At 38.4% G+C, this 22176-nt stretch overlaps 1 pseudogene; it reads right to left on the bottom strand.

Moving 5' to 3' along the window:
* LOC144255079 (neurofilament light polypeptide pseudogene) overlaps positions 1-21874 on the bottom strand; it is a 30137-nt pseudogene extending 8263 nt beyond the window's left edge.
* Between the last annotated feature and the right edge of the window lie 302 nt (positions 21875-22176).

Genomic DNA, 22176 nt, shown 5'->3' with positions numbered 1-22176 from the left:
TTTCAGTGGAGGGGCACTAGTTCATCTTTAAAAGTTTGAAAGTCTCACCTGAGAATCCATCTGATCTTGAGCTTTCCTTTGTTGGAAAAATTTTGCTTGCTGCTTCTATCTCACTGCTTGATATTCGTAAATTTAGGTTTTCTGCATCTTCATGGTTTAATTTGAATAGATCATATGTGTGTAGAATTTTGTTAATATCTTCTAGGTTTTCCTGTTTATTGGAGTATATATTTTCAAAATAATTTCTAATGATGCTCTAAATTTCAGAAGTGTTTGTGATGATATCTTCTTCTTCACTTTTAAGTTTGTCGATTTGGGTCTTCTCTCTCTTTTAGTTGGGGATACTCAATCTTATTTATCTTTTGAAAGAACCCACTCTGCACTTCATTGATCTTTGGTATCTTTTACATTCTCAATTTCATTAATTTTGGCTTTGATCTTTATAATTTTCTGTCTTCTACTGATTTTGGAATTAGTTTGTTCTTCCTTTTCTGGGGCTTTGAGGTGTAACATTATATTATTCATTTAGGATCCTTCTAATTTTTTAATGTAGGCACCCCATTTCAAAAAATGTCTCTCTCAGACATTTTGATATGTTGTACCTCTATTTTCATTTCCTTCTAAGAATTTGTGTTTCTCCCTTGGTTTCTTCTATGATCCCATTCATCATGCAAAGCTTATAATTTATCTCCAGATATTGAAATGATTTGTTTTTATCTCATTACTAATTTCTATTTTTTCCATTATGAACTGATAGGATGCAAGGCATTACCTCTGTATATTTGTAATTGCTAAACATTAAGGAAATTACTACGTGCAATTATATGTCAATAAAATGGATACCACAGAAGTTAATATGCTATAAGAAACATAGCATGCAAACACTAAACATGTGAAGAAATAAAAAATTTGCACAGGCCCTTAAATTTTGAAGAGATTTTTATCAATGGTCAATAACTACCAAAGAAAGAAAATCCCTGAGTGTCCAGTGTTTCACTGGACCATTCTGCCATACATTTTTGTATAAATGCCATATGCTGTTTTCAATCTCTTTAAAAAATATTTAACAGGAAGGAATACTTCCAAACTCACTCTACAAGGTCAAAATTACCCAGAACTCAGAGCCAGACACTACAAGAAAAGAAAAATATAGACCAACAAATTTTGAAAAATCTGGTAAGAATATCATCACCAAAATTCTAAGAAACTAAACTCAACAATGTACTGTTAAAATTATAGGTCTGGGGATATAGCTCAGTAAAAGGTTATTCACCTAACTTGCATGAGGTGCTGGATTTGATCCTCGACACACACACACACACACACACACACACACACACACACACGAAAAGAAAAGAATAATAAGTAAAAAATTCTTTACCATGTTCAAGCAGAACTTACTCTTGAAATAAAAAGCTGGTTCAACATGTGAAAAATCAATACAATGTACTACATTCATATGAGGAACAACAGAAACCACAGATTATTTCAGTTGTTGCCAGAGGGAAAAGCACTTGAAAAAATTCAACACTATTTCATGATAAAAACAATTAACAGACAAGGAGTAGAAGGAAACAGTCTGAGCATAATGAAAACCGTATAAGAAAAGGCTACAGCTGAAGCCAAACTCAACAGTGAAAGACTGGAGGCCTCTCCTCTCAGATCACAAAGGAAGCGAAGATGCCCAGTATTGCCCTTTCTATTCAACATGTACTAGAAGTTCTATGAGCAAGTAGGCAAGAGAAAGAAATAACAGACAAGTAAATTAGCATAGAAGTAGTAAAATTCTGTGTTCACTATGATGATATGATTGCACAGGCTAAAAAAAAAACATAAATATTCCACACAAAACTATCAGAACTAATTTAAAATTTCATCAGAATTATAGGATAAAAATCATATACCAATAGACAGTAAAAGAGAGAAATAAAGAAATAAATCTCATTACAAAAAGCATCAAAAAGAATAAAATACAAACTTACAAGAAGATAACAAGATTCAAATATTCAAAATTTCAGAACATTGTTGAAAGTAATTGAATGAGACACAAATAAGTATAAGGTATCTTGTGCTCAAAGACTGAAAGACTTCATATTGATAATATTTCCATATAACTCACAGTGCTGTACAGAGTCAGTGCAATCCTTATCAAACTCTCGGTTTCATTTTTGTATAAATAGGAAAAAAATTATATGGAATTTCAAGATATTATGAATTGCCAAAACAATCTTGAAATGGAAGAACTAAGAGATCTTCCAAATTCTAACCCCAACATTTACAAGTCCACAGTATCTAAAAGTGTGGTACTGGCATGAATACCAACACACACACCAATAAAACAGAACAGTCAGAAAGAAATAAACCCATTTGTATATGGGTAAATGGTCTTCATCAAGGGTGTCAAAGTATACAATGCGGAAAGCACAGCTTCTTCAAATAGTATAGGAAAACTTATTGTTCACATTGAAAGAATGAAGTTAGATCCTTACCTCACACATATGTAAATATTACTTGAAGTAGAGAATAAACATAAACTAAGTCCTGAAGCTATGAAAATCCTATGAGAAATGATAGCTTTATTCTTTGGTCATGGTCTCTAAGATTGACACTAAAAATACGGGAACAAAAGAAAAGACAAATATGATTACATCACAAATGAAAATGTAGGGCTAGGGATTTTGCCCATTGGGAAGCATGAGCATATCTTGTATAAAAGCATGGGTTCAAGCCCCAGTAAATACTCAAACAAAAACACACACATACAGACACACACACACACGCACACACATGCACACACACTACTCATTCTGTTTCTCTGGTTGAACCATTTATACATATTTTGCTGTCTTTTCTGGGTGAAAGCTTTTGGGTTTGACACAGGATAGTTATACAAAATTTATGTCAAAATATGACTTTGCTATTGTCTTTATTTTAAGAACTTGCACTTATTTGAAGTATGGCTTCAGAAGATATATTTGAGTGTCAAGTTGACATGGCAGTCACACCTTTGTTTTAGTAGATATGCTGCTGAAGCAAGCACAAACAGCATTGTTTTAAAGCAATGTTTGGATTAAAACTTCTACCAAGAAATAATTTCACTTGTCTTTACTGCTAGAATGAAAAAAGTATGAGCTTTTAGTACAACTAATAAGTTTGAGATATTTAAGATGACAGAGAAAATAAGACAAAATTTGGGGGTTGACTAATGTCTTCTACAGCTAAACACAATAAGCTACATTAATTAGCTCTTGTTGAGTGTATTACTTATGTCTGTGTATGGTTCATGTGGTAATACCAGAGAGAAAGAAACCAAACCAAAAAAAAACAGGATTGACCTAAATGAACATATTTTTGGATAAAGAAATAATAGCCCTGGACCCACAGAATCCTACCCAGATGACAAAATGCCAAAACATGCATGACCCCTAGTGCTCCTACAAATGAGACCATGAATGATAAGGGAAAACCAAGAATCTAGATTGGGTGCCTCACTCATGGAGGAGAAATTAACCAGATCAGGGGAAAACACATCTGAAGTTAAAGGATGATGAAAATATATCCCCAACAATATCCTGGTATTGTATTAGTGCTCTACCCTGTCCTTTACTTTTGTCCCATAATAGATTATTTTTGTTTTAGTGGCCCAGTTTCTGTTCCTACTATATAATGCTAGAGTGTTTTACTGATAATTTTGTTCTTAGATATCTAGAAGAAGAAGAGGTTTGTGTGAATTTGCAAGAAGATTGAAAGTGTTATAGAAATTTGAGCCCAAACTATTTTGAATAGTCTTCCCTACTCTTCCAGACAAAGATGCAGAAGATTAATTTTTGTACTTAAGAGACTGCCACAGTTTGGATCTTGAGAGTCCCCCAAAGGCCCAGGTGTTCAAGGCTTGGTCCCCAGTGTGGTGCTTTGGGGAGGAGATAAATCTTTCAGAGGTGGGGCCTAGAGGAGAGTCTTTGGGTCATTGGGAGTATACTCTCAAAGGTGAATAATTTTGTTCAACACATGCTCTCACTATTAAGTTCTGCCTCTCTACAGGCCCAAAAGTAATGGGGTCCAGTGATCATGGAGTGAAATCTCCATAAGTGTGAGCCAAAGAAACCCTTTCTATTTATAATTTGATTATTTCAAGTATCTGTTATAGTGACAAGAAGCTGACAGAACATTAATGAAAATTTATAATCCTGACTGAATAGATGGACCATGATCTTTTTGATGAGGACAAAATGTTTCTTTTCTATCTTCATAGGGCCAGCCTGGTCAGGCTATGTCTTTCAAGAATTGTAGACTTTACAGCTTTGAATTTAAGCTTTTTTCTGTGACTTTAATCAGCCAGTGAAATATCAGTAGATAACATTATGTATAATAATGGGAAAATTTACCATCTATTTGGGACTCTTTTTTCTTTTTCCTTTTTTTATTTACAAATAAAAATTGTGTTGGTTTGTGAACTGAAATGTAATGTCTGGAGTTCATTCACTATTATGGTACTATTTAGACAAAAATGATGGATCTACAAATTGCTGTTATATTTTAAAATTCTATCATACAATTGAGTCTTTGAAAGTATTTATCAAATTTCCAGACATACATTTATTATAATTGCATCTTATAACCCTGTTTTTAACTGAAGTAAGCTTTCTGTGTAACCTGGAAGAAAAAAACATTTCCTAATTGAAATGTTCCAAGAGGCTTTTCCTCCTCTCAGGCTCAAAAATAAAGATGTCAGACCCTAGATCCATACCACATCCAGAATAATGGGAAGGCACTGCTCAGGGGCATACATGATGTAGTGAAACTGACTTAGGGATGTTGAAATAAAATGTTTGGGAAGCCATTAATTTGGCCTAGACTCCTGCATAGATTCAATAGACCAAATAAACATGGAGTTCCATCACAGTAGCTGAGTGCTATGGATCTCATATGGCCCTAAAGGCCATGTGATGCAGGCCTGTTGCCAGCCTCTGGTACCACTGGGAGGTGATAGAAACTTTATGAGGCAGAACCTCATTGGAGCATGTTACGTTTTTTGGGCACATGTCCTTGAAGGGGATGTTGGGATCCTGACCTTTCTTCTCTGGTCTCTTTTGCTTCCTGGCAACCATGATGTGAGAAGTTTTGTACAACCACATGCTTCCCACCATGATGTTCAGCCTTAACACAGGTCCCAAAGTGATGAGTCCAAAAGATCATGGACTGAAACCCCTGGAACTCCTTTGAAGTTGCTTAACTCAGGTATTTTGTTACAATAATGGAAAGCTAACACTGAATTTCAGTTCATGTGGGAAAGTTTTGAACCACTTAAGCTGTAACCAAATAAATTTCATGTATACCTCACTTCTATTTTCTACACAAGATACCTAATTTTGTTGTTAGACACAGTTCATAGTACATCTTCTGATTCTTAGGGCTGTTGGGAGCTACCAATGAATCATTGCTTTAAACTCCATAGCCATTTTGGGTTTCTCTCAGTATAATGGTGCTGAAAGACATAACCAGTTGCAGGTGGCTGCTGTAAATGGTGCAGATTGCATGCATGGCATGGGATTTATGGGTCTGATTATTTTGTATTCAGATGCCTGCTGCTCTGCAGTAAAAGAAATATTGGCACAGCTCAATAACCTTGAGGTGCCAGCTGTCCAGAGGAAGAAGAATATGTCACATAAATATATAATTCCCAATTCACCTGTTGCTGCCCACTTTTTTTTTACCTTGAAAATCCTTTCCTGACAAAGGCAGCAGAATACAACAGACATGAGTATATCAATATGTAAAGCAATGAAGTGTAACTGATGTGATTCTGCAAGCTGTATACGGGGTAAAATGGGAGTTCATAACCCGCTTGAATCAAAATGTGAAATATGATATATCAAGAACTATGTAATGTTTTGAACAACCAACATTAAAAATAAATAAATAAATAAAAAGAAAAAAAAAAAAAGAAAATCCTTTCCTGACAATATGTCCCTTTAATGTGCTTCCCCTTAAATAAATCATACAGAGCCTTACTCCTTCTTAGAGATTGGACTCATCAGATCTGACCCACTCACCAGGCACCCACTGTGAAATTATTTTTTCTTGTATTTTGTCATTGTTTCTAAATATTATTTCAGATTTTTAATTTCCCAACCAGCTCACTCCTCCATGTGGTTATATGATCCCTCATTTTTTTGGGACCCAGTGACAATTTGATGCTTGAACAGGGATCTGTCCTTGAGGCATTCAGAATGAGAAATTTTAGGTGAGCTTGGCCACTCCTCCTAAAAGGGATGCCACATAATTTTTGAATTATAGAGAGGGGTGGAGTAAATTGTTTAGTCAGCCTGGTATAAAACTTTCAATATTTTCTGAAACTATAACTAAGAAAAGAAAGCTCTTTTATGCTTTGGATGAAGAAGGCACAATTGTCGCAAATTTTAGAATTTGATTTTCAAACTTGTCTTTGTATCCTTAAGAAAAGAGCAGTAGATGCAGATTCTTGGGAGGCACTTGGTACCACTTACCATGTGACTGGACAAAATCCACATGGGAGAGTTTATCTTGTGGTCATTTATCTTGTGGAATAGAAACTGTCTTCACTCATCTTGTAATAGCATACAATGTTTGATTTCTATCTCAGTTTCTGATTTTAAAGGCTACAAAAAGTTAGCTAAGGCTTTTCAGCCTCTGGCATTTTCCTAGCCCTCTACTTCTCAGCAACAGTCTTTGTCTTCTGAGTGTGGACAGGATAAAGAAGAGGAAAAAGATAAAATTCTGGCAATGTTTTTAGAAAAAATTTTCAACCTTTCTGAAGATTTCTCCAGAAGGAAATATTTTAATGGTGATTTGGCTAGAAACTGCTGGGTGCTGCCTGGTTGCAAAAACAAACCAGAGGGCTAGGGTTGTGGCTCAGTGGTACAGTGCTTGCCTGGCATGTGTGAGGCCCTAGGTTTGATTCTCAGCACCACATACAAATATATAAAATAAAGGTTCATCATTATCATCATCATCAACAACAGCAACAACAAAAAGCAACCAGAGCTTCTGAATTGATCCTGCAGAATTGACAACCATGCTGGTTTGTTAATAAGGCCTTCTCTATTTCAATAGCTTCAGGAGAGAGAAATGGAAAGATTCTAAAAGTACAAGTTTTTTTTAACAAAAATTTTTATATTTTTTTGTTTATTTGTATTCTTTAAATGTCTGGTCTTTTAAAATTATTGTATTTTTCTAATCAGTCTTATTTTATCTAACTATGGAGGAGTTTTGTACTCTCTTTGTTTAAAGGCAAATTTCAAGAGTGGGTGATGCCAAGAGTGTGTCTGGCAGTCGTAGGGATAAAGCTGGCAAACCTGAAATCTTTTATTTCAGTGTTCACATGGTTGCCAGATTTCAAACCTGATATTTCCATCTATAAAATTTAATTCTAATTTAAAGTCATAATGTAAAAATCTTATTGGCTTTATTTTAATTGCTAGAGCAAAGAAAAGCATTGATAAAAATCTATACCATTACTTCCAACCTATAGAGCTCTACCTGAAAAAGTTATAATTTTTTGTTTATTTGTCTAATTTGTGTATGCATGAACACACTATCTTGTATTTGTGCTATGTTTTTATGTATATGAAATTAAAAATTGGCATATAGATAAATGAGTTGTCATAAATTAAAATTAAAATTAAAATTAAAATGTGTCCAAATATATTTTAATTAATTCAAGTAACTTACAAATAATTTCCGTTTAACCTGGATAAACAGATAAATGTAAAGATGGCTTCAACATTACTGACTCACAAGTTTTTCTAGGTAGTCAGTTAATTAATAAACTGCTGATTAATGTGAAATGTCTAAAATATACTATACATTGCATCTAACAATTTTCTTCAACAGAAAAGAGATGTTGAATATTATTATCTACATTTGTTTGATGTCTTGGCTTTTACTTTTTAATAATAAGATAAATTTAAGATAAATGGGATTAATTTTACATGTCTTTATTAAAGAAGATTCTTATTAATTTATGAAGTTAAAGTGCTAAATATCATCTATTAAATATAGAAATATCAAGCAATCTTAACTAAAAGATATTTAAATGTTACAATGTGTATAATTTTGTTAATATAAAATGGTCTAAAATTCTTTTGTTCCTTAGGTTTTCACTGATAAAGGACTTGCTAGGAGTTCAGCTTCTGTCAGGTGTGATTTATAGATAAGGGTCTAAGAAATTTTTCTACTGGTAAAGTAAAACACTGTGAATGTCTGGGTAAATTAAAACAAAATTGGAACAAAACAAATTTCAAACAGTTTGCATGTAATTATATTGCTTATAAATAATTAGCACTAATAGCTAAACTTGTTTAAACCTCTTCCCTCTTTTTTTTTAATTGTTGGTCGTTCAAAACATTACATAGTTCTTAATATATCATATTTCGCAGTTTGATTCAAGTGGGTTATGAACTCCCAATTTTGCCCCGTATACAGATTGCTGTATCACATCAGTTACCCTTCCATTGATTGACATATTGCCTTTCTCATGTCTGATGTATTCTGCTGTCTGTCCTATTCTCTACTATCCCCCCTCCCCTTCCCTCCCCTCCCCTTTTCTCTCTCTACCCCTTCTACTGTAAATCATTTCTTCCATTTGTATTATCTTGTCTTACCCCTCCTTTCCTCTTATATGTCATTTTGTATAACCCTGAGATCACCTTCCATTTCCATGCAATTTCCCTTCTCACTCCCTTTCCCTCCCACCTCTCATCCCTGTTTAATGTAAATCTTCTTCTCAAGCTCTTCGTCCCTACCCTGTCCTTGTATATTCCCCTTATATCAAAGGGGTAATTTGGTATTTGTTTTTTAAAGATTGACTAGCTTCACTTAGCATAATCTGCTCTAATGCCATCCATTTCCCTCCAAATTCTATGATTTTGTCATTTTTTAATGCAGAGTAATACTCCATTGTGTATAAATGCCACTTTTTTTAATCCATTCATCTATTGAAGGGCATCTAGGCTGATTCCACAATCTTGCTATCGTGAATTGTGCTGCTATGAACATTGATGTAGCAGTGTCCCTGTAGCATGCTTTTTTAGGTCTTTTGGGAATAGACCTAGATGGGGAATAGCTGGGTCAAATGGTGGTTCCATTCCCAGCTTTCCAAGAAATCTCCATACTGCTTTCCAAATTGGCTGCACCAATTTGCAGTCCCACCAGCAATGAACAAGAGTGCCCTTTTCCCCGCATCCTCTCCAGCACTTATTGTTGTTTGACTTCCTAATGGCTGCCAATCTTACTGGAGTGAGATGGTATCTTAGGGTGGTTTTGATTTGCATTTCTCTGACTGCTCATGATGGTGAGCATTTTTTCATGTACTTATTGATTGATTGTATGTCCTCCTCTGAGAAGTGTCTGTTCAGGTCCTTGGCCCATTTATTGATTGGGTTATTTGTTGTCTTATTGTCTAATTTTTTGAGTTCTTTGTATATTCTGGTTATTAGGGCTCTATCTGAAGTGTGTGGAGTAAAGATTTGTTCCCAGGATGTAGGCTCCCTGTTTATCTCTCTTATTGTTTCTTTTGCTGAGAAAAAACTTTTTAGTTTGAGTAAGTCCCATTTGTTGATTCTAGTTGTTAACTCTTGCGCTATGGGTGTCCTATTGAGGAATTTGGAGCCCAATCCCACAGTATGTAGATCATAACCAACTTTTTCTTCTATCAGATGCCGTGTCTCTGCTTTAATATCAAGCTCCTTGATCCATTTTGAGTTAACTTTTGTGCATGGCGAGAGATAGGGATTCAGATTCATTTTGATGCAAATGGATTTCCAGTTTTCCCAGCACCATTTGTTGAAGATGCTATCCTTCCTCCATTTCATGCTTTTAGACCCTTTATCAAATATTAGATAGTTGTAGTTTTGTGGATTGGTTACTGTGTCCTCTATTCTGTACCATTGGTCCACCCACCTGTTTTGGTACCAGTACCTTGCTGTTTTTGTTACTATAGCTCTGTAGTATAGTTTGAGGTCTGGTATCACTATACCGCCTGATTCACACTTCCTGCTTAGCATTGTTTTTGCTATTCTGGGTCTTTTATTATTCCATATGAATTTCATGATTCTCTTATCTATTTCTACAAGAAATGCTATTGGGATTTTGAGTGGCATTGCATTGAACTTATAGAGAACTTTTGGTAATATCGCCATTTTGATGATGTTAGTTCTGCCTATCCATGAACAGGGTATATTTTTCCATCTTCTAAGGTCTTCTTCTATATCTTTCTTTAGGGTTCTGTAATTTTCATGGTATAAATCTTTCACCTCTTTTGTTAGGTTGATTCCCAAGTATTTTATTTTTGGGGGGGATATTGTGAATGGAGTAGTTGTCCTCATTTCCATTTCAGAGGATTTGTCGCTGATATACAGGAATGCCTTTGATTTATGCGTGTTGATCTTATATCCTGCCACTTTGCTGAATTCATTTATTAGCTCTAATAGCTTCTTTGTAGACCCTTTTGGGTCTGCTAGGTATAGAATCATATCATCTGCAAACAGTGATAATTTAAGTTCTTCTTTTCCTATTTTTATGCCTTTAATTTCTTTTGTCTGTCTAATTGCTCTGGCCAGTGTTTCGAGGACTATGTTGAACAGAAGTGGTGAGAGAGGGCATCCCTGTCTTGTACCAGATCTTAGTGGGAATGCCTTCAATTTTTCTCCATTCAGAATGATGCTGGCCTGTGGCTTATCATAGATTGCTTTTCAATGTTGAGGTATGATCCAGTTATCCCTAATTTTTCTAGGGTTTTGAACACAAAGGGATGCTGTACTTTGTCGAATGCTTTTTCTGCATCTATTGAGATGATCATATGGTTCTTATTTTTAAGTCTATTGATGTGGTGAATAACATTTATTGATTTCAGTATATTGAACCAGCCTTGCATTCCAGGGATGAATCCTACTTGATTATGGTGTATAATTTTTTTGATATGTATTTGAATCCGATTCACCAGAATTTTATTGAGGATTTTGCGTCAAGGTTCATTAGAGATATTGGTCTGTAGTTTTCTTTCTTTGAAGTGTCTTTGTCTGGTTTCAGAATCAGGGTGATGTTGGCCTCTTAGAATGAATTTGGAAGTTCTCCCTCTTTTTCTATTTCCTGAAATAGCTTGAAAAGTATTGGTGTTATTTCCTCTTTAAAGGTTTTGTAAAACTCTGCTGTATACCCATCCGTTCCTGGGCTTTTCTTAGTTGGTAATCTTTTGATGGTTTCTTCTATTTCCTCAATTGTTATTGGTCTGTTTAGGTTGTCTATATTCTCCTGACTCAATCTGGGCAGATCATAAGACTTAAGGAATTTATCTATGCCTTCACTATCTTCTATTTTATTGGAGTATAAGGATTCAAAATAATTTCTGATTATCATCTGTATTTCTGAAGTGTCTGTTGTGATATTGCCTCTTTCATCCCGTATGCTAGTAATTTGGGTTTTCTCTCTTCTTCTCTTTGTTAGCATGGCTAAGGGTCTGTCAATTTTATTTATTTTTTCAAAGAACCAACTTTTAGTTTTGTCGATTTTTATAATTGTTTCTTTTGTTTCAATTTCATTAATTTCAACTCTGAATTTAATTATTCCTTGCCTTCTACTTCTTTTGCTGATGTTTTGCTCTTCTTTTTCTAGGATTTTGAGATGAAGTATGAGATCATTTATTTGTTGCTTTTTTCTTTTTTTGAGGAATGAACTCCAAGCAATGAATTTTCCTCTTAGAACTGCTTTCAATGTGTCCCATAGATTCCGATATGTTGTGTCTGTGTTTTCATTTAACTCCAGGAAGTTTTTAATTTCCTCCTTAATGTCTTCTAAAACCCATTGATCATTTAGCAACCTATTGTTCATTCTCCAGGTGATGCTTGATTTTTCCTTTCTTCTTTTATCATTGATTTTCAGTTTCATTCCATTATGATCAGATAAGATGCATGGTATTATCTCTACCCCTTTATATTGTCTAAGAGTTGCCCTGTGACATAATATATGGTCTATTTTTGAGAAGGTTCCATGTGCTGCTGAGAAAAAAAGTGTAGCTACTTGATGTTGGGTGGTATAGTCTATATATGTCAATTAAGTCTAGGTTATTAATTGTGTTATTGAGTTCTATAGTTTCCTTATTTAACTTTTGTTTGGAAGATCTGTCCAGTGGTGAGAGAGGTGTATTGAAGTCTCCCATGATTATTGTATGGTGGTCTATTAGACTCTTGAACTTGAGAAGAGTTTGCTTGATGAACATAGCAGCACCATTGTTTGGGGCATATATATTTATGATTGTTATGTCTTGTTGGTGTATGGTTCCCTTGAGCAGTATGAAGTGTCCTTCTTTATCCCTTTTGATTAACTTTGGCTTGAAATCTATTTTATTAGATATGAGTATGGCCACTCCTGCTTGTTTCCGCAGTCCATATGAGTGGTATGATTTTTCCCAACCTTTCACCTTCAGTCTATGAATATCTTTTCCTATCAGATGCGTCTCCTGTAGGCAGCATATTGTTGGGTCTTGTTTTGTGATCCATTCTACTAGCCTGTGTCTCTTAATTGGTGAGTTTAAGCCATTAACATTTAGGGTTATTATTGAGATATGGTTTGTTCTTCTAGCCATATTTGTTTATTGATGTTACTAAACCTGATTTGTTATCCTCTTTGACTACTTTCCCCCCTTTACTGTCCTACCTCCCATTGTTGGTTATCAATGTTATTTTCCATTTCCTCTTCCTGTAATGTTTTGCCAAGGATTTTTTGAAGAGATGGTTTTCTAGCTGCGAATTCTTTTAACTTTTGTTTATCGTGGAATGTTTTAATTTCATCTTCTATCCTGAAGCTTAATTTCGCCGGATACACGATTCTTGGTTGGAACCCATTTTCTTTCAGTGTTTGAAATATGTTATTCCAGGATCTTCTAGCTTTCAGAGTCTGTGTTGAGAGATCAGCTGTTATCCTGATTGGTTTACCCCTTAATGTAATCTGCTTTCTTTCTCTTGCAGCTTTTAAAATTCTCTCCTTATTCTGTATGTTGGACATCTTCATTATAATGTGTCTAGGTGTGGATCTCTTATGATTTTGCACATTCGGCGTCCTGTAGGCTTCTAGGATTTGGGATTCTGTCTCATTCTTCAAGTCTGGGAAGTTTTCTCGTATTATTTCACTGAATAGACTATTTATTCCTTTGGTTTCGAGCTCTGTGCCTTCCTGTATCCCAATGACTCTTAAATTTGGTCTTTTGATATTGTCCCATAATTCTTGGATGTTCTGCTCATGGTTTCTTAGCAGACTTGCTGAGCTGTCTATGTTCTTTTCCAGTTGAAATACTTTGTCTTCATTGTCTGATGTTCTCTCTTCTAAGTGATCTACTCTGCTGGTAGTATTCTCAATTGAGTTTTTAAGTTGGTTTATTGTTTCCTGCATTTCTAGGATTTCTATTTGTTTGTTTTTTATTACCTCTATCTCCCTGTGAAATTGATCTTTTACTTCCTGGATTTGTTTGTCAATGTGATCTTTCATTGTCTGATTTTGCTGTCTCATGTCTTCCTTGAGACTCCAGATCATCTGAAGCATATATATCCTGAACTCTTTATCTGACATTCCATCTGTTGCAGCTATTACGTCTTCTAAAGTTGAGTTGACCTGCATTGCTTGTGATCCTTTCTTTCCTTGTCTTTTCATACTGCTTGCGTTTCTTTCTGCTTGGTGCAACTGTTGTGTTTTTGAAATTTACCCCCTATTTATTTATATTGCTCTTGTATAGTTGGGAAGCCTTCCTTGCAGGGCGGGTAGTGGCTGTGCTCCTCCTCTAATTAGGGTGGTCTGTCTACCACGCTGATCGGTAGCAGGTCTGCCCCCCCTGCGGGCATGGGTGGCGGCTCTGCTCTGCCCCCACTCCAATTGTGGTAACATAACTACCACGCCCTGGGGTCGTTGGTCCTGATCTGGATGTGGGTGGCGGCTCTGCTGGGTCCCCACTCCAATTGGTGTGACGTGTCTACCACGCTGGCAGGCCTCTAGGCTGGTGGGTTGCAGTTCTTCACAGACCCCACTCCCAATGGGGGTACCTGATTACCTCTCCAACGGGTCACTGGGCTCCCTCCAGACTCGGGCGGCAACCCTGCTCTGCCCCCACTCCAACTAGTGTGACGCGACTGCCTCAGTGTTATGTGTCCAGCACGCTGGCAAGCTACCTGGCCTGTCTTGCCAGTGGGCCTCAGGTCTGCCTGCCCTGCTTGCTCAGATGGCAGCTCTGCACAGCCACTACTCCAAATGAGGTTACTTGGCTACCGCGCTGCGGTGTCGCTGGTCCTATTCTAGGCGTGGGCGGCTACTCTCTTCAGCCCCAGCTGGGTTTGGTGTGTCATGGTACCACGCCGGCGGGTCACTTGGCCTGCTCTGGGCGCAGGTGGAAGCTCCACTCTGCCCCACAGCACCCAGCAATAGCCTGACTGAGAAGTAGTCACCGCTGGTTCCCTAGCCTTGGGCCAAAGCAGCTTCGGTAGCCAGAACCCCGCCTCTCGGATCCCGATACACTCTCCGCTGGGAGCTGGCTCCAGCGAGCGACCCCCACGAGTTCCCCAGCCCCAGGCCAAAACTGTTCCAGGAGTCAGAACCCAGTCGCCCCAAGCTCAGCGCACCCTCCACTTGGAGATGGCCTCCACCGGCAGTCTCCGCAGTTTCCTCAGACCTGGGCCAGGTTAGCCCCGGTAACCAGAATCCAGCTGCTCAGTGCCCGGCGCACGCCTTGCCAGGCACGAGTCTCTAGGAGTATTCTCCACAAGATACCCAGTCCCAAGCCTGAGCAAGAAATCTGACTGCTAGACGCAGTCAAAAACCAGCCTGAAATCACCTGTTCCGTAGCTGAATGAGCTGAGATCAGTAGAACATGGGGGTGATTACATCATCTCTCCGAAATGGCGGCTGCTGTCCTCCTCTGTGGTCCTACCGGTGTCTGGAACCAAACTGGACCGCTTCTCTCCTCTGTCTCAAAGCTGGAACTCAGCACTAAGCGCTGCCAATGTCTTAGTGCCAAACCTCTAGAGGCAGTTCACAGACTCAGGCCTGCGGGGCCCAGTCCAGCTGCCTCCGTGGCCGGCGGGATTGTGTCCCTGATCCGCGTTGCTACGAACCGGCTGGGGGTGGGGTGGGGTGGTGGGAGTGCTGTTCCTAGAGCGAAGCCGCTAGAGTCAGTTCACAGACTCAGGCCTGCGGGTCCCAGTAGGTTCATATGTTCGCTGTAGTTCAGCGGCGGCCGGCGGGATTATGTTCCTGCTCCGCGTTGCTCCAAACCGGCTGGGGGGGGTGGGGTGGTAGGAGTGTGGATCGTAGTGCTGAACCACCAGAGGCAGTTCACAGACTCAGTCCTGTGGGGCCCAGTCTGGCCGCCGCAGTGGGATTGTGTCCCTGATCCGCGTTGCCGAGATTCACTCGCCTGGGACAAACTGACCCCTCACACAGACTTACTAGTTATCGGCAGGTCTCCTTTCAGTGGAATATTGTTAGAGGTTCCTCAGCAGGTCCCATGCAAGTGTATTTATGTGTCTCTCTGATCCCGTTACTGCGGAGGTATAGAAAATGCTGCCTGCTCGCCGGCCGCCATGTTGGATCCCCCTCTTCCCTCTTTTAAAAAGACAAGTTTGGTTTTGTGCTAAGGCTTTTTTACATGTATAGATAAGCTCTTTTCTTAGGCCCCTGTTAATTGGGGCTTTTAAAAATGAGAGAATAGAGAAATGCTAAAACAATAATATACTCGAATTCTAATAAAATAGTTTTTAGTGTCTATTAAGTTTCATTAAAAACACACAAAAATACTAGTCTTGAAGGAATTAAGGTTTGTACAATCTTGGTTAAACAGTAACTGTTATTTTAAAGTATCTCATTACATTCCAGATTTCAAATTGGAGGATATGGAAAATAGGCCTCAGGACATTTCTCTAATCTATAGCTGTTTCCCCACTGGCCTTGTTTATGGTAATTGGAGCTTTTGTTAAGCCTGAGGGAAGGGAGAAAAGAAAAATTCTAGAACACAAAAGAACTTGCACCTGACTGGCCCTTCACTCCCTACCCTAATGGATCTGCTGATCCCAAAGCTTAGTAAACCTTAGTAACTTCCCTATCTGACCTTCTGTCCCACCCTAATGGATTAGCTGACCATGATAAACCCCAGGAATTACATTTCTGCCTCACCCTTAATGAGGTCTGTAACATTCAGACCCTTGTCTTGTGGCAGTTTTTTTTTTTTTTTTTTTTTTCTGCCCAGAAGATGAGCTTTGGGTGTTTGATTGACTCCTTGCTGAATAAAGAGCTTTTTGATCCCAGGTTGGCTTCCTGCCTCCATTCTTTGTCCTTACTGGGAATCCACTGAAAGACTCTTTGTGCTTACACAAATTTTTCTTTAAAAGCTAAACTTAGTTAATATAAAAACATAAGTGCAATTGTGATACTTTGATTGACTTCTACATTTACTAAATAAGTTTTTATTTCCCAAGTATATGTCTTTAAGAGATAAGATTGGTAAGAACATTCTGCTAAGCTGATGTCTCCAATCTAAAGTTTCCTACAACAGTGCTTTCTTACAGACTTACATACAAATAACAAATTAATTAGATGTTTAATTATGTCATTTAATATTTTGTAATTCAATAAGTTATAAAATTTTATTACTCTCTACCATGAAAAGTAAACTTTGTAAGCAAAAAGGGGATTCAAGTGAGTTCCCAGTTAGGGAAGCAGAAAATGTAAGCACAAAGAGTGGAAGCAGGAAGCCCACCTGGGATCAGCAAGCTCTTCTTCATTTAGCAGAAGCATCAATCAAACAACCGAGGCTCATCTCTGGGGCAGAACTGGGCCAACACAAGATTTCTGAGTTTTCCTACGTTATCTCCTAAGTTCTCAGTCAGAAGTAGTAACAGGGAACATATCATGGGGTCACTTAGTAACCCCTATTGTGGGAGGATGACTTTGCAGAGACACGAAAAACCCTGGACACCAATGTGGGCCATGCTGGCCACCAATCGCTTCCAGCTAGGACACCTAAGGCCAAGTCCAGAGCTGCCTCCCTTTAGTTCAAGATACTTTTGACAAATCCCCACCTTGACACACAGAGATCCCCTGATGGAAACCGGCCCTGAGCCTTAGCACTGGCCCTGCCTCAGGAACCCCTTCCCAACAGAATCCCAGGGCCTGTCACAGATGCCGGCCTGAGAAACCAACCTGTGCAAAAGAACATGCATGTTACAAACATATAACATGAAAATAACACACCATTACATATTTTCTAGGTAGGGAAATTACCAGGTTATTTGGAACAACTTTATCACAGTAGATTTGACATTTTTTACAAATATATTCTTGAAAAAATTCAACTTCCTCAAAATGGCTCAAAAAAAAACAGGTATAATCATTAAAAAATATGAAATCAGTAGTAAAAAAAATCGTCCTGTGAAGGTCAGACTCAGTCATTGGAAAATCCAAAACTTTAATAGTGGTGAACATGTCATTTTGCACAAGATTTTAGAAAATACTAAGAAAGGCAACATACCTGATTCATGCCTAGGCTAAGTTAGCATGACCCAAATCCCTGAACATAGTGCCAGCAAAAACCTGAGTTTGAGGTAATTCCTGAAATAGGTGCAAAAATTTTAATAGAAATATTAAGGACCTTTACCTAGCAACACATAAATAGGATACATGTATCATGACCTACCTGGGTTTCTCCAAGAACACTATGATCTGTAAGAAAAATCTCTGCAAATCAGTATGTGAATAGGTTATATTCTTGCAATCAATGAAAACTGTGTTTTAAAATTTAAAATCTATAGGGAGGGAAGGTATAAAGAAATTCAGCTAAGAATTTCTCATAATATTGTTATAGTTAAAGCTTTGTCCCAGGGTTTCATAAACTGACTTCCAGACAACACATGTATAATCGAATCAAGCCTTTATTGAAGCACACCGGTGGTGGCAGACCAGAACATAAAGCTGTTCCCCTGATCAGCCCAGAACAATTGCAAGGGCACTCCTTATAAGCCTGAAAACCACAAAAGGGATGTTTAGGGGGTCTAGCCAATGCAAGCAAGCCAGGTTACAGAAGCGGGACAGTGCAGTCAAGCAGAGGGAAGCCTAACCAATCACAGTTAGCCCAGTCACCCAGTTACAGAAACAGAGCCCCGTTACCCTAGTTACAGAAACAATGACCCATTAGGTAGTTTCATGTTCTTAAAGCTTTATTTAGCAAAAGGAAAAGAACATCTTGTTCTAGTCATGACTCTTCTACTTGACATGGTTTTACAGGATGAAGTCATAAAACAAAATGTAGTCACATTTGCTTCTGCTATCACAATATTAGAGAAAAAAAAATTCTTTCCTACATGTCCAAATGTAAGTTTCACTAATTTAGTGTAGAGAAATCCAGTCCATGTTTTTGTATTTTTACCGGATGAATGCATATATGTGAATCCAGTATAATCATTACAGTTTCAACCCCTATTTCATTTTTACAGTCATCATACTATAAAACTGGTTTGGAAACACCATATTTCATTACATAGTGTCACATAGAACACCCTCATAATAATGTAGTACTAGTATATTATTTTTAACTATGCTCTGCTTGTAGCTTAGATCATAAATGTCCCTTAAAGCTACATGGGGCAAAGGTTTAGTCTCTACTGTAATGATACTTGGACATGGTGGGATATTTAAAAGGTTGGGCCTAGTGGGAGAACTTTAGGCCATTGCAGATAGGCCTTCAAAGGGATTGTGGGGCCCTGCCCCCTCCTTTTTTCTTCCCCCAACTTCCTGGTCATGTGGCTGACAGTTTTAATCTACCTTGATGTGCTGTCTCCCCTTGGGCCCAAAGCAAGGGGACAACTTACTAGGAACTGAAACCTCCAAATACATATACCAAGCCTGAAGTGGTGGACAACACCTATAATCCCAGCAACTCAGGAGGCCAAGGCAGGAGAGTCACAAATTCAATGCCTACTTGAGCAACTTAGTGAAAACGTGTCTCAGAAAATAAAAAGGGCTGATAAAGTAGCTCAGTGGAGAGGACTCCTGGATTCAACCCCTAGACAACAAAAAAGAAAGAAAGAAAGAAAGAAAGAAAGAAAGAAAGAAAGAAAGAAAGAAAGAAAGAAAGAAAGAAAGAGAAAGAAAGAAAGAAAGAATAGAAAGAAGAAAGAAAGAAAGAAAGAAAAGAAAGATAAGCCTTCTCTCAGGTATTAATTATAGTTCTGGACAGTTGACCAAAACAGAGAGCTTGATTACTTCATGAGCCTTCTTATCTGGGGATTCAGTGTTCTGCAAGAAGAGATAAAAAGATTTCTTGTAAACATCTAGTAGTAGAATCGCTAGGCATCTTCAAGTTCAATAAACATTACCACAGATTGCCAAAGTGATTGTGCAAACTTTTTTCATTTTTCATATTAGAGAGTTGCTGTTTCCCCACCTGTTCTCAGTCTCATTATAGGAAGAAAGATATTTACAAAATTTGTATGTTACACACCTTGGAAATTCATGGAAAACATGCTTTACTGTGCAATATAATTAGTATTTCATGATCTCACAGTCAGAAAAAATAGGAGACACATGACAAACATAGCATATGAGAGTCTTCACAGTGGTTCCAACAGGGTGGGCAAAGTGCAAGAACCACAAGTGCAAGCTTTCTTCACTACTCCAGGTGTTGGTTAAATGATGATAAACTGTATACACTGTTTTGTAATTAAATATTGTCAGAGAAAAATGGAAAGGGATACCCAAGAGAGCTCTAGCCTTGTTCTGCTTGTACACAAACACCCCAGAAATCAACTGGGAATTCAGGAGGAGTTGCTCCTCTCTTCCACTGGCACTGTGTGAATGGTGCCCCCAGTGGCCTGAGAGATGTATCCTGCAGAGCTGTGTTGGAAGGAGCTGTGGGAGAGATGGGAAACTCTCTGGAATGCTTTAAATGTTCTAAGTCTTAAAGCCCAAAATTATGAAAATGTTTTCAAATGTGGGAGTTTCCCAGATACCTCCCACTTTGAAGTCTTGTATCAAAAACTCAGACAAAAAGTACCCAAATAGTCAACTGGGCACCCTTCAGGTATTTTTGCCACACATGCCCAGGTGACTGTCAGAACATTCTGGATTCCCAAAGAGGTGTTCTCAGGCCAGTGCAAGTGCCTAAGGGGTTCTTGTGATTGCAGAAGCTGGAGCTGTGATTTCAGTGGAAGCCCTGCCTTCAGTGTGGAAAACTCAGGTAGCATTATGTCTTTTAGGTGGATGGAAGTGTCCATCTAAATAACAGTTAGAGAAAGATTCTGCCAATAATGGGAATTGGAAATGGAATGACACTTCAACAGGAACATGCCTGCCACAGTACACTCCAGGCACATTCACTATGAGCACAGTGGGAGAGTTTAGGGCTGGGGGAGATTTTTTAAGGCAAAAGTAAAAAAGAAGTAAAACAGATATTTCCTAGTAATAAGTCTTGGCAATAATGGTTCATAAGAAGAGTTCATAAGACAATGTCTGGGCAGACATCCTTACAGAAGCCTGTTCATAGAAGGCTGAATTCTGGCAGAATCTTGAGAATTCTTATCAGGCAATACCAGGTGGGATGGCTTCCGTGATAACATGCTAGATTTTTTTTGATTGATACATAAACATATCCATTTTCATACCAATGATGATGACTACTTTCAGAGAGTCCAGGCTGTCCTGGAAGGCTATGCTGTGTCCTGAAGATTCTGTCCTGGTCCAGGAGAGCAACAGCCTTTGGACCCCACCATACAACATACACTAGAGGATGTTATTTCCAAGGGTGAGATAACATGTGAGGCAGGGCTGTGTCAAATGTGTCTACCTAAAGCACACACTTGTTTGAATGTGGCAAGTGCTGTCTTCTTGCTTGTTGGTTTAGAAGTGCCTGCATAAGTCCAACTTTCTCCAGGGTACTAGAAGATGAACAATCAGAGATCTACCACTGGTCGATACTGCTGTCCCATCACAGACACTGACAATTTAGAAAGCTGTGTGTGTGTGTGTGTGTGTGTGTGTGTGTGTGTGTGTGTGTGTTGGGGCCTGGGGATTACATGAAAGATTTGGGGAGTTTGGGTTTTTTCAAATTTTTGTCTGTTTATTTTTGTTTTTGTTGTTTTTGGAGGTTCTTTGTTTGTATTTTATGGTTTTTTTGTTTTGTTTTGTTTTTTGGTATTTTTTATGAACTCACCATCTTTTATTTTTTAAAAAATATTTTTATTTGTAGATGGATATAATATCTTTATTTCATTTATTTATTTATTATATGATACTGAGGATTGGACCCAGTGCCTCACATAGTTTAGGCCAGCATTCTACCATTGAGCCCCAGCCACAGCCCCCTGAACTTAGCATCCATATGTACAAATTCAAGATAGTCCTTTTCTCTGAGCCTTTGTGGTTGAACACAGAATGTCCTAGGATGATAGCTCTCTAAAATTGAATGCCATGTTCTTCATTTATAATTAAAGTCCAGCCATAACCCTCTTCAGACCCCACATTCCAGAGCTGCTGGGTTGGGAACCTGGGCTGCTCTGCAGCACGCTGCTGTCCATCTTGCCCTAACAGCACTGAAGAGAACTGATCTCCATTTGTGGAGGAGATGTAAACTGCATCTCAGAGATCAGGGTCTTTCCATTCCTTTGACAACGTGCATCCTGATGTTGTAAAGGGAGGGCACCTGATGTCTTAATTTCCCATGCTTCTGGGACATTAGAAGTGGGTCCTGAAATGGAAGCTTCTCTTGGTAATTCTGGGGTTGTTGCAGCTGTGGATTATAATATCCCCAGTCACTGTGCTGCTGCCTTTTACACAGAACAGAGAGCTCCTGCTCCTCCTGCTGCTGCATCTTTCCCTGCACAATGTTACCATTGGGCAAAGGCAAGGGCTTCTGTGCTGGCTTTACTCTGTCATGAACGTGGCGCTCTCAAAATGCTGCAAAGATGAAGCAGGATGACTATAGGTGGCTGGAATTAAGCTGGGAGAAGGTCCACTTCCTCTGGCCCCTTGACCCAACGAAGTACAACTTGCCTCCTTTCTCATGCCTGGGAACATGGAGACACATGAGCTATACTCTTCAGGGGGAAGTCATCATGTCTCCATAGGAAAGTAGCCAGTTTCTTTCAGTGGAGCCGGCTGGGGGTGGAGGGG

Source organism: Urocitellus parryii, chromosome 5 (genome assembly GCF_045843805.1).
Source record: "Urocitellus parryii isolate mUroPar1 chromosome 5, mUroPar1.hap1, whole genome shotgun sequence".
Taxonomy (NCBI): Eukaryota; Metazoa; Chordata; class Mammalia; order Rodentia; family Sciuridae; genus Urocitellus; species Urocitellus parryii.
This window is presented reverse-complemented; position numbering and strand designations above follow the sequence as displayed.